The sequence below is a fragment of the Capsicum annuum genome, chromosome 1 (assembly GCF_002878395.1).
Source record: "Capsicum annuum cultivar UCD-10X-F1 chromosome 1, UCD10Xv1.1, whole genome shotgun sequence".
In the NCBI taxonomy this organism is placed as follows: Eukaryota; Viridiplantae; Streptophyta; class Magnoliopsida; order Solanales; family Solanaceae; genus Capsicum; species Capsicum annuum.
In genome coordinates, this window is record NC_061111.1 from 28,297,099 (window position 1) to 28,307,285 (window position 10,187).

The window sequence follows — 10,187 nt, forward strand, 5'->3', positions numbered from 1 at the left end:
AGATCCTGGCTGCCACTGTGGAAAATTGCCTTGGCACACAGATTATGCAAATTATGTTGTGAGTGAGGTCATCCCAGATAATCTTTCTTTCCATCAAAGGAAGAAATTCTTGCATAATGTGACACATTACTTCTGGGATGAGCCATATATTTTTTGGCGATGTGGAGACAATATTATAAGGAGATGCATGCCGAAAGTAGATATATTGTGCATATTGGATGCATGTCATGCTTCACCGATTGGGGGCCACCATGCAGGGGACCGAATGGCTTGGAAGGTGTCCAGAGTGGCTATTACTGGCCAACATTGTTCAAGGATGCCCACGAGTTTATGGTGAAATATGACCAATGTTAGAGGCAGGGGTCAATCTCTAAAAGATATGAGATGCCCTTGACTAAGATGCTTGAGATGGAATTATTTGATGTCTGGGGCGTTGATTTCATGGGTCCTTTTGTAAACTCATACTGGATGAAGTACATTTTAGTTACTGTTGACTACATCTCAAAATGGGTCGAAGCTGTAGCCTTTTATGATAATAAAGGGAAGAGGGTTGTTGCTTTTCTCAAGAAGAATATTTTCTTACTTTGGAGTACCACATACTATCATAAGCGATGGAGGATCCCACTTTTGCAACAAAATATTTTGAACAGCTTTGGCAAAATATGAGGTGAAACAGCACAGAGTGGCTACTCCATACCACCCACAAACCAGTGGGCAAGTAGAGGTGTAAAATCGTGAGATTAAAGCCATCCTAGCCAAAATGGTGAATGCTAGCCAGAAAGATTGGTCTCGAAAGCTCGATGATGCCTTATGGGCATATCAAATTGTGTTTAAGACACCCATTGGCATGTCACCATTTCAGCTGGTCTATGGAAAAGTTTGCCTCCTACCAATATAGCTAGAGCACAACGCCTTATGGGCACTCAAAAGGTTAAATCTGAATTAGAAGGAAGCAGCAGAGCTGAGACTGGGACAATTGAATGAGATGGATGAATTTCATCTTAGGGCATATGAATAAGCAGATCTGTATAAAGAAAAGATGAAAAAAGTACCATGATTGGAGAATAGAGAAATGAGAATTCCAAAAGGGTGACTTGGTGCTTCTGTTCAATTCCAGACTCAAATTGTTCCAAGGTAAGCTGAAATCTAAGTGGTCAAGCCCTTTTAAAGTTAGTCAAGTCCACTTATCTGGAGTAGTGGAACTTGAAAATGAAGACAGAAATACCTTTAAGGTAAATAGGCAACGTGTCATGCTTTACATTGGCTCAAAAGAATCGATAAAAAAACATTACCATTGTCTGTCTCGATGAAGTCTGAAGTAATTGAGATACCAGAGTCGTGGTAACCCATGACCCCCGAGAGTGATCTATTCCAGGTATACTCAAACCCTTAGTTTAGTTTTGCTTTGATTTTAAGTTGAGGATGTAAGGTAGTCTGTTGTTGTTACATATTTTGTGGTGACTACGAGAAATACAAGTACAGAAAGCAGTTGACACATTTTTGATTGATTTTTGAAAACCTCTCCAATGTTTTGTTTGCAAAACTGTGTGAATTACATTTCCTTGTGACCATTGTGAATCTTGTTGTGGCATTATTTATACCTTCTTAATGACCATTGCTCAGAAATTGCATGAATTAGATAAGTGGTAGCCTGGGATATACTGGCGTGTCATATGTATGTGAGGAACTACTTAGTTTCCTCTGTATGCTAATGCTAGAACTTGTCTGGTTAGTCTTACCATGGTTGAAGGGTAGGGGTTAGGAGAGGATCATAGGTCATTTTATTGATTAACCCATTTTTAGCCTAAATAGCCTTCCCTGTGTGCATAATACCCATTGATCCCTGTTTTGAGCCTAAATTGGCCATTACTTTCTTATGATACCTTTTACCTTCCTATTTATATCATAATGAACTTGTTTTGGCCCTGGTCCTCCTTAGATACTGTGCATCTTGACCTAGGCAAACAGCCTAAGTTGAGGGTGCCTATCATAGGGGTGCATGGTGAAAATGAGTATGAAGAAGGGTAGAACAAAAAATTGAATAAAAGTTGGGTATTGGTCTAAAAAAAGAAAAAAAAAGCACCCAACTTGAATATGTGTGATTAAGAGAAGAGAAAAAGAGAAAGAGGTTAATAAGTGAGCCCCAAGGGAGTAGTGTAGTATTTAGGAGGCATAGTCACTCTAAATGTCCTTGAAATATCATACCATCCCCAGCCTACATTACAAGCCTAAAAGAAGTCCTACAGTGATCCTAGTTGGCCTATCTGAAGGTCTTGGTAATGAAAATAAGGGCAAGCCTATGGTACTTGGCATACACTGATTGGAACTTTATTTTGAGAGTGAGTGTTTTTTTATGACCCCTCACGTTTACAATTTTTTTTTGTTTCTTACATGAGAGGAGGGAGATTATTTGCTGTGAGAGAATAATGGTATCATTGCTAGCTACTTGTTTGTTTAGATAGTGTAGCATTGGTATATGAATGGTTGTTGCGGCTAAGATTGATGCCATCGCTTGAGTCCATTGTGTTACATTATTGTTTTTCAATGGTATACACAGTTGGTTTTAATTGGATTGACCTTGGAGGTAGTAACTATGTCTTGAGCTTAAATGGAAAATTAGCTGCTGAATGTGCTATGTATTTTCTTAGTTGGGCTGAGTTGCTTGAGGACATGCAATTGTTTTAAGTTGAGGGTGTTGATGTATGAGCAATTGCTAACACATTTAAAGCCTTTAACCGAGAATAATGCGAAGTCTTAAGCAACTTTTGTTGTTTTTGATTTATTTATGTTCCATTTTACAGTTTAAGTTGATGAGATAGAGAACCAACAAGAATGGAAGCAAAGAAGTTGAAATCTGGAGAAATCTAAAGAGAAGTGTAGCTGACGACATCTGTGATAAGTCATCAGCCCTGTGATAGGCTATCATAGTTGTCGTCAGACTTAACCAGAGATTTGGCATGAGTTGCATCCTGTGATGACATCTGGTGATAGGACGTCAAAAGTGTGATACGTCATCATGAATATCATCATCCTTAACAAGAGAATTAGAGTGAGTTGAAGCTGGTGATGATATTTTGTGATAGGCCGTCAGATTTGTGATGAGGCATCAAAGAGCACCGTCAGCCTTAGGCAGAAACTATCAATATGGAAGAGGAGATGACGACATCCACGATACATCATCAACCTCCTGATAAGCCACCGTCGTCATCCTTAGATAGCAAGAACCAAAGTAAAAAGGAGTTGACGACATCCATGATAAGTCGTCAGACTCTTGATAAGCTATCACGAATGTCGTCGTCTATTCTAAGGAAAATCTGTAACTTTGATTTTGTTTCCATAATTAGTTTAAAATATTTAAAGCTTTGTTTTAGGGTTTTCTAGGATTATTCTACACAATATTCGACACTTTGAGTTTGGGAACAGACTTTGATATTTTCTCTCTCTACTTCTAGACTTAACAACAAAACTATTTAGAGAGATTATTATTATTATAGTGGTATTTTTCCTTTGTGGTCTGATCTATGATTCACTGGTTATTACTCATCACTGTAAGTTTATCTTTCAAATCATGAATTCAGTTATGTGTTTCATTCATTGCATCATGAGTAGCTAAACTCTATTAACCTGAATTATGGGATCTAAGGTTAGGTCTTGATGAGATGCTAGGTATTCAAGGTTCAATAGGTGGTAGGATTTCTTGATAATTATGAAGCTTTAATTAACATCCGTTGGTTGCAAAAAGTAGACACACCTGCTTTGATTTGCTTGAGAAAGAAATAAAATATAGTAGGAAGTGAATTATCAATAGGGACTTGGAAATACTTCATTTAATGATCAGCACTGTAACAAGGTTGATTAACCTAAGGTAAAATCTGGACAGTGAATATAAGTTTTCTAAGTCCGAGAGGATTAGGGAATTAAACGTTTATGTAGGTCGAGAGACATTTAAGAATAGCATTGATAAACATAGCTTGTTATCCAACCTACCATGAGAATCTTGAATCACCTTTAGCATCTGTCATGTACCGTGAGCCCTAGTGAACATAATTCTGGTTATTTCATAAACTCTTAGTTACAAACATCAAAATTAAAGTGACAAACAGTTATTTGTGAAATTTAAACTCCCCATTTCAGGAAATATTAAACTATCAGTGAATTAATTCACAAACGACTTGAGTTCACACCATATTCCCTGTGGTATTCGACCCTAATCTGGTTGGGTTTTATATTGACAACATTGCTTACACCCATTCAAGGGTGTAATTTGAGCATTATCATCAGCAAACCTGCCAGTTGAGGGTTGATAAGGTATTTACCTGCCAGTTGAGGGTAATACTGCTCTCATCAGGGAACCTGCCAGTAGTGGGTAACCCTTAGTCCTAAAGAACGACATTTTACTGGATCCACATAACTAGTGTCTATATCTGTTGCACAGTACTGATATCCTTCCAACTGGGGTTATAGGTTGGACCCCAATCAATTTAGAGATGGGCATGTCGGTTAGATGATTACCTCCCATAGTTTTAGTTTTAGTCTCAGCATAAAACTCAGTTCAGTTCTATAGAATCAAGACTATTAGAAATAGTCACCCAGTTATCAGTAATTTATTTATTAGTAATCTCAGATATCAGTTACTCAGTTATAAGAACACAGTACTGAGTTTCATTTTAAATCTCAGACACAGTATATATGCATATGCACAGTATTGCATAATCAGTGTTTACAGTAGCTTAAGTTATCCATGTACTTTCCTTCAGTTATATTCATATCATTCAATCAGTTATTATTCATGCATATGAACCCATGCACTTAGGCCTTACCTCATCTAGAATACCAGTACATTTCATGTACTGATCGCATACTCTTTTCTTCCTCTATGATGTCTCATATCATAGGTTCGGATGCTCAGGTTCCTGACCACATTTAGCCAGATTTAGTTAGCAACAGTAGATTTAGTAGTGAGTCCTCATCTATTGAGGATATTCTTTTCCTTTAGTATTACAGTTTAGTATTTCATTAGTTGGAATTAGTTGAGGTCTTGTCCCATAAACTTCACATTCAGACAGTTTAGTTAGAGACTTTTCAGACCAGACTAGTTCAGACAGTATTTAGTTTTAAGATTTTATTATTTGTTGCTTTATTTATCAGTATTCAGATTATGAACCTTATGGAATTTTATCCTAACTTCCTCTTTATTTCAGTATTACTATTCAGTGCTCATAGCAGGTACCATTCATGTGTTAGCTTGTGGTCCTTCATGGTCATAAGCACCGTGTAACATTTGGGGTGCATACTTGGGGCATTACAAACTTGGTATTAGATTCTAAGGTTCAACAAAGTCCTAGGAAGTATCAGAGATACGTCTAGTAGAGTCTTATGCATGGGTGTGTAGCGCGCCACACTTATGGAAAAGAGGCTACAAGACAGTTTTAGGAAAATTTTCCTTCTTTCAGTATTCATGTCCTGCGAGTGAGCATGACCTCAAGCTAAACTCTCAGTATAATTCATTTCTTCTTTCCATTTATAGAACATGCCTCTCAAAAATACCAATGAAAAAAGAACTGGAAACCGGCCAGCAGCTCCGCCAGTTTAGGCAGATCCCTTTGATGAGTAGTCTCCCTCCGCCAGTTCAGGCAGATCCCCTTGATGAGTAGTCTCCCATGCAGAATTCAGAGCTGCGTTCACCACTCTATCCTATTTTTTAGTAGCTTAGAACGAACGTCTAGCTGTTGTTTAGGAAAACCCAATGGCCAATACTGCTACAGCCAAGATTCGAGACTTCACCCAAATGAATCCTCCCCTATTTTTAGGATCTAAGTTTGAAGAGGATCCATAGGAGTTCCTCTATCAGGTGCAAAAAGTAACAGATATTATGGGAGTGACATCTAATGAGATTACTAAGTTAGCTGTCTATCATCTATAAGATGTAGCTCATACATGGTGTAAGAAGTGGAAGGTAGACAAGGGTACAGATGCAGATCCCATAAAATTAGAAGAGTTTGCTACTATTTTCAAGATAGATTCTTTCCCTTAGAGTTGAGGGAAGCCAAGGTATTAGAGTTCATCAATCTCAGTCAAGGCAACATGAGTGTGAAAGATTATTCCCTTAAGTTTACTCAGTTATCCAGGTATGCTCCCCATATAGTAGCAAACAATAGGTCCAAGATAAGAGAGTTCATGTCAGGGGTGTCAAAGAATATGGTTAAGGAGTGCAGAACTACAATGTTAATTAAGGAGATAGACATATCAAGGCTAATGGTCCATGCTCAATAGATAGAAGAGGCTAAGAATAAGGAGAGAGAGAGGGAAAATAATAAAGCTTGAATAGGTAGCTTTAATTTTACTCAGCCTAAGTCAGAGGGTGGTAACCGTTCTCAGTTTTATCCAAAATCTTCAGTTCCAGCTCCGTCCTCAGCCAGTGCTCCAATACCTAAGTTCAAAAATGGTAACAAATATAGGGCAACAGGCTCTAAATCTCAGGGTTGCGTGAACAATGCTCGAAAAAATTCTCTTTGTTAGAAATATAGCAAAAACTATCAAGGTATCTGCAGAGCTAGAAGTGATGTATGTTTTGGGTGTAGCAAGCCAGTCCATAGAATCAGAGATTGTCCTTAGTTAGGTTCACAAGGTTAGTACAATCATCCCTCAGCACAGTCTAGTCACCCGAATCAGCAGGGTGCCACCTTCTTTGCCACCTCCAGTACCACCAGTAGGCAACGCCCAAATAGGCTTTATGAACTTCATTCTAGACAAGATCAGGAAATCTCTCCTGATGTAGTCACTGGTACATTACAGATCTTCCATTTACATGTTTATGCCTTATTAGATTCAGGATTTTCTCTATCTTTTGTAACCCCTTACATAGAAATCAACTTTAAAGTTAGACCAGAAACTATCTAGTGGGTCAGTCTATCATAGCCCGATAGGTATACAGGAACTATCCGACTATAAAATCTCAGAAACTCACTTCAACAGACTTCGTAGAGTTAGAGATGATGGATTTCAATGTCATTCTCGGCATGGATTGGCTTCATTCACGCTATGCCTCAGTTGACTGTAGGAGCAAAGTTGTCCATTTTCAGTTTCTAAATAAACCTTTCCTTGAATAGAGGGGAGTACCACAGCGCTTAGGGGTCAGTTAATTTCATACCTTAGAGCGAGAAAAATGATATCCAAGGGATATGTATCATCTTGTTCTAGTCAAAGACTGTATTTCATAGATTCATAGTCTTGAGTCAAATCCAGTAGTAAATGAATTTTCAGATATATTTCTCAAAGTTCTTCTTCAAGTTTCTCCCTACAGGGAAATAGACTTCAGAATAGACCTTCTTCTAGACACTCAGCCTATATCTATTCCGCCATACAAAATGTCTCCAGCTAAACTTAGAGAGTTAAAAGAACAGTTAAAGGTCCTTTTAGACAAGGGGTTCAGCAGACATAGCATTTCCTCGTGGGATGCACCAATCTTTTTCATGCATAAGAAAGACGGTTCACTTAGAATATGTATAGACTATCATCAGTTGAACAAAGTCACAATTAAGAATAAATACCCACTTCCTAAAATCGATGACTTATTTGACCAACTTCAGGGAGCCAGTTGCTCTTTTAAGATAGACCTCAGATCAGGCTATCATCAGCTCAGAGTCAAAGAATGTGACATTCCAAAAATAGCTTTACAAACTCGATATAGTCACGTCGAGTTTCTAGTCATGGACTTTCGTCTCACAAATGCCCTAGCAGTCTTCATAGACTTAATGAATCGCATGTTTAAGCAGTACTTGGACATTTTTGTTATAGTCTTCATTGATTACATTCTTGTCTATTCCTGTACTGAGAATGATTACGCAGATCACCTCAGAATTATACTTCAGACTCTTAGAGCCCATCAATTATTCACCGAATTCAGAAAGTGCTAATTTTGTCTAAGGTTGAAAGCATTCCTTGGTCATATTATTTTGGTGATCGCATTAGAGTTGATCCTCAAAAGACCAAAGCGGTGAGAAATTGGCCTAGACCCATTTCTCCATTAGATATCAAGAGTTTCTTGGGTTTAGCTGGCTATTACCATCGATTTGTTGAAGGATTTTGGCCTACTGCATCCCCCATGTCCAGATTGACTCAGAATAAAGTCAAGTTTCAGTGGTCAAATTCTTGTGAGAAGATTTTTCAGGAGTTGAAGACTCGACACACTATAGCCCCAGTTTTAATGTTACCAGATGGTTTAGATGGGTTTGTTGTGTACTGTGATGCATCCAGAGTTGGTTTGGGTTGTGTCCTAATGCAAAGAGGTAAGGAAATAGCCTACTCCTCTAGACAGCTTAAGACATATAAAAGGAATTACCCCACCCATGATCTTGAATTAGCAGCTGTTGTATTTGCCTTAAAGATCTAATTTGTATGGGGTGTATGTTGATTTGTTCACAGATCACAAAAGCTTACAATAAGTGTTATCTCAAAAAGATTTAAATTTGTGTCAGAGAAGGTAGTTAGAGTTGTTGAAAGATTATGATATGATTGTTCTATATTATTCGAGTAAGGCAAATATAGTAGCAGATGCTCTCAGTAGGTTGTTTATGGGTAGTGTTGCTCATATTGAGAATGGTAAGAATAAGTTAGTTCAGGAAGTTCATTAGCTTGCCCAACTAGGTATCCTCTTAGTCGATTCAGTAGAAGGTAGTGTGTGGGTGCAGAATAGTTTAGAATGATCTCTGGTTTTTTATGTGAAGAAAAAGCAGGACAGAGATCCCAATCTAGTTAAGTTGAAAGAGTCAGTCAAAGACCAAAAAGTAGAGGTTTTCTCCCAAGGGAGAGATGGTGTATTACATTGCCAGGGTATTCTGTGTGTGCCTTGTATTGATGAGTTGAGACAACCAATTTTTGCAGAAGCGCACAGTGCACATTACTAGATTCATCCAGGGGCCACTAAGATGTGCCGCAATTTGCGGGAGATCTATTGGTGGAGTGGGATGAAGAGACATATTGCGAAGTTTGTATCTAAATGCTCTATGTGTCATTAGGTTAAGATTTAGCACCAGAAGCCTAATGGGTCCATGCAGAAGTTAATTATTCCCACATGGAAATGGGAAAAAATGAACATGGTTTTTGTGATGGGTTTGCCTCATACTCATCAACGGCATGATTTGATTTGGGTTATTATAGATAGGATGACCAAATCCACTCATTTCTTGCTAGTCTATACTTCCTATTCAGCCGAGGACTACACCAAAATCTATATCAGAGAGTTGGTCAGGTTACACGGAGTCCTTATATCCATCATTTTAAATAGAGGTACTCAGTTTACCTCTCATTTTCGGAAAGCATTCCAAAAGGGTCTTGGTACCCAAGTTTACCTCAGTACAGCTTTTCACCCTCTGACAGATGGTAAAGTAGAAAGGACCATTCAGACTCTAGAAGATATATTAAGAGCATGCGTTGTTGAATTTCAAGGTATTTGGGATGATCACTTTCCTTTGATCGAATTCACATATAATAACAGCTATCATTCTATTATTCAGATGGCTCCGTTAGAGGCTCTTTATGGTAGGAGATATAGATCTCCAATTGGTTGGTTCGAGGTAGGTAAGGCCACAGTAGTAGGGCCTGACTTGGTGTTTAATGCCTTAAAGAAGGTTCAACTGATCATAGAAAGGCTTAGGCCAGCCTAGAGACAACAGAAATCGTATGCATATATGAGGAGACAGGATCTCGAGTTTGAGATTGGCAATTTTGTGTACTTGAAAATCTCTCCCATGAAGGGAGTGAAGAGGTTCGGCCAGAAGCGGAAGCTCAATCCCCGATATGTTGGTCCTTACAAAATTCTCAGCCATTTTGGAAAGTTAGCTTACGAGCTTGAGTTTCCTTCAGACTTAGCTTCAGTGCACCCAGTATTCTACATCTCCTTGCTAAAGAAATGCATTGGTGACCCAGCAGTTGTAGTCCCCTTAGAGGATGTAGATATTCAGAATGATCTCTCTTTTAAAGAGGTTCCAATTCAAATCCTTCATCGTCAGACTCGCAGACTAAGAAATAAAGAAGTCTACTTGGTTAAAGTTTTTTGGTGGAACCAGTTCGTTAAGGGATCTACTTAGGAAGCAGAAGCAGATATGTGGACCAAGTATCCTCACCTCTTCTTCGCAAACTCAGACTCAACTTGAGGTAATAGTCTTCCTTAGATTTACTCAGTTCTA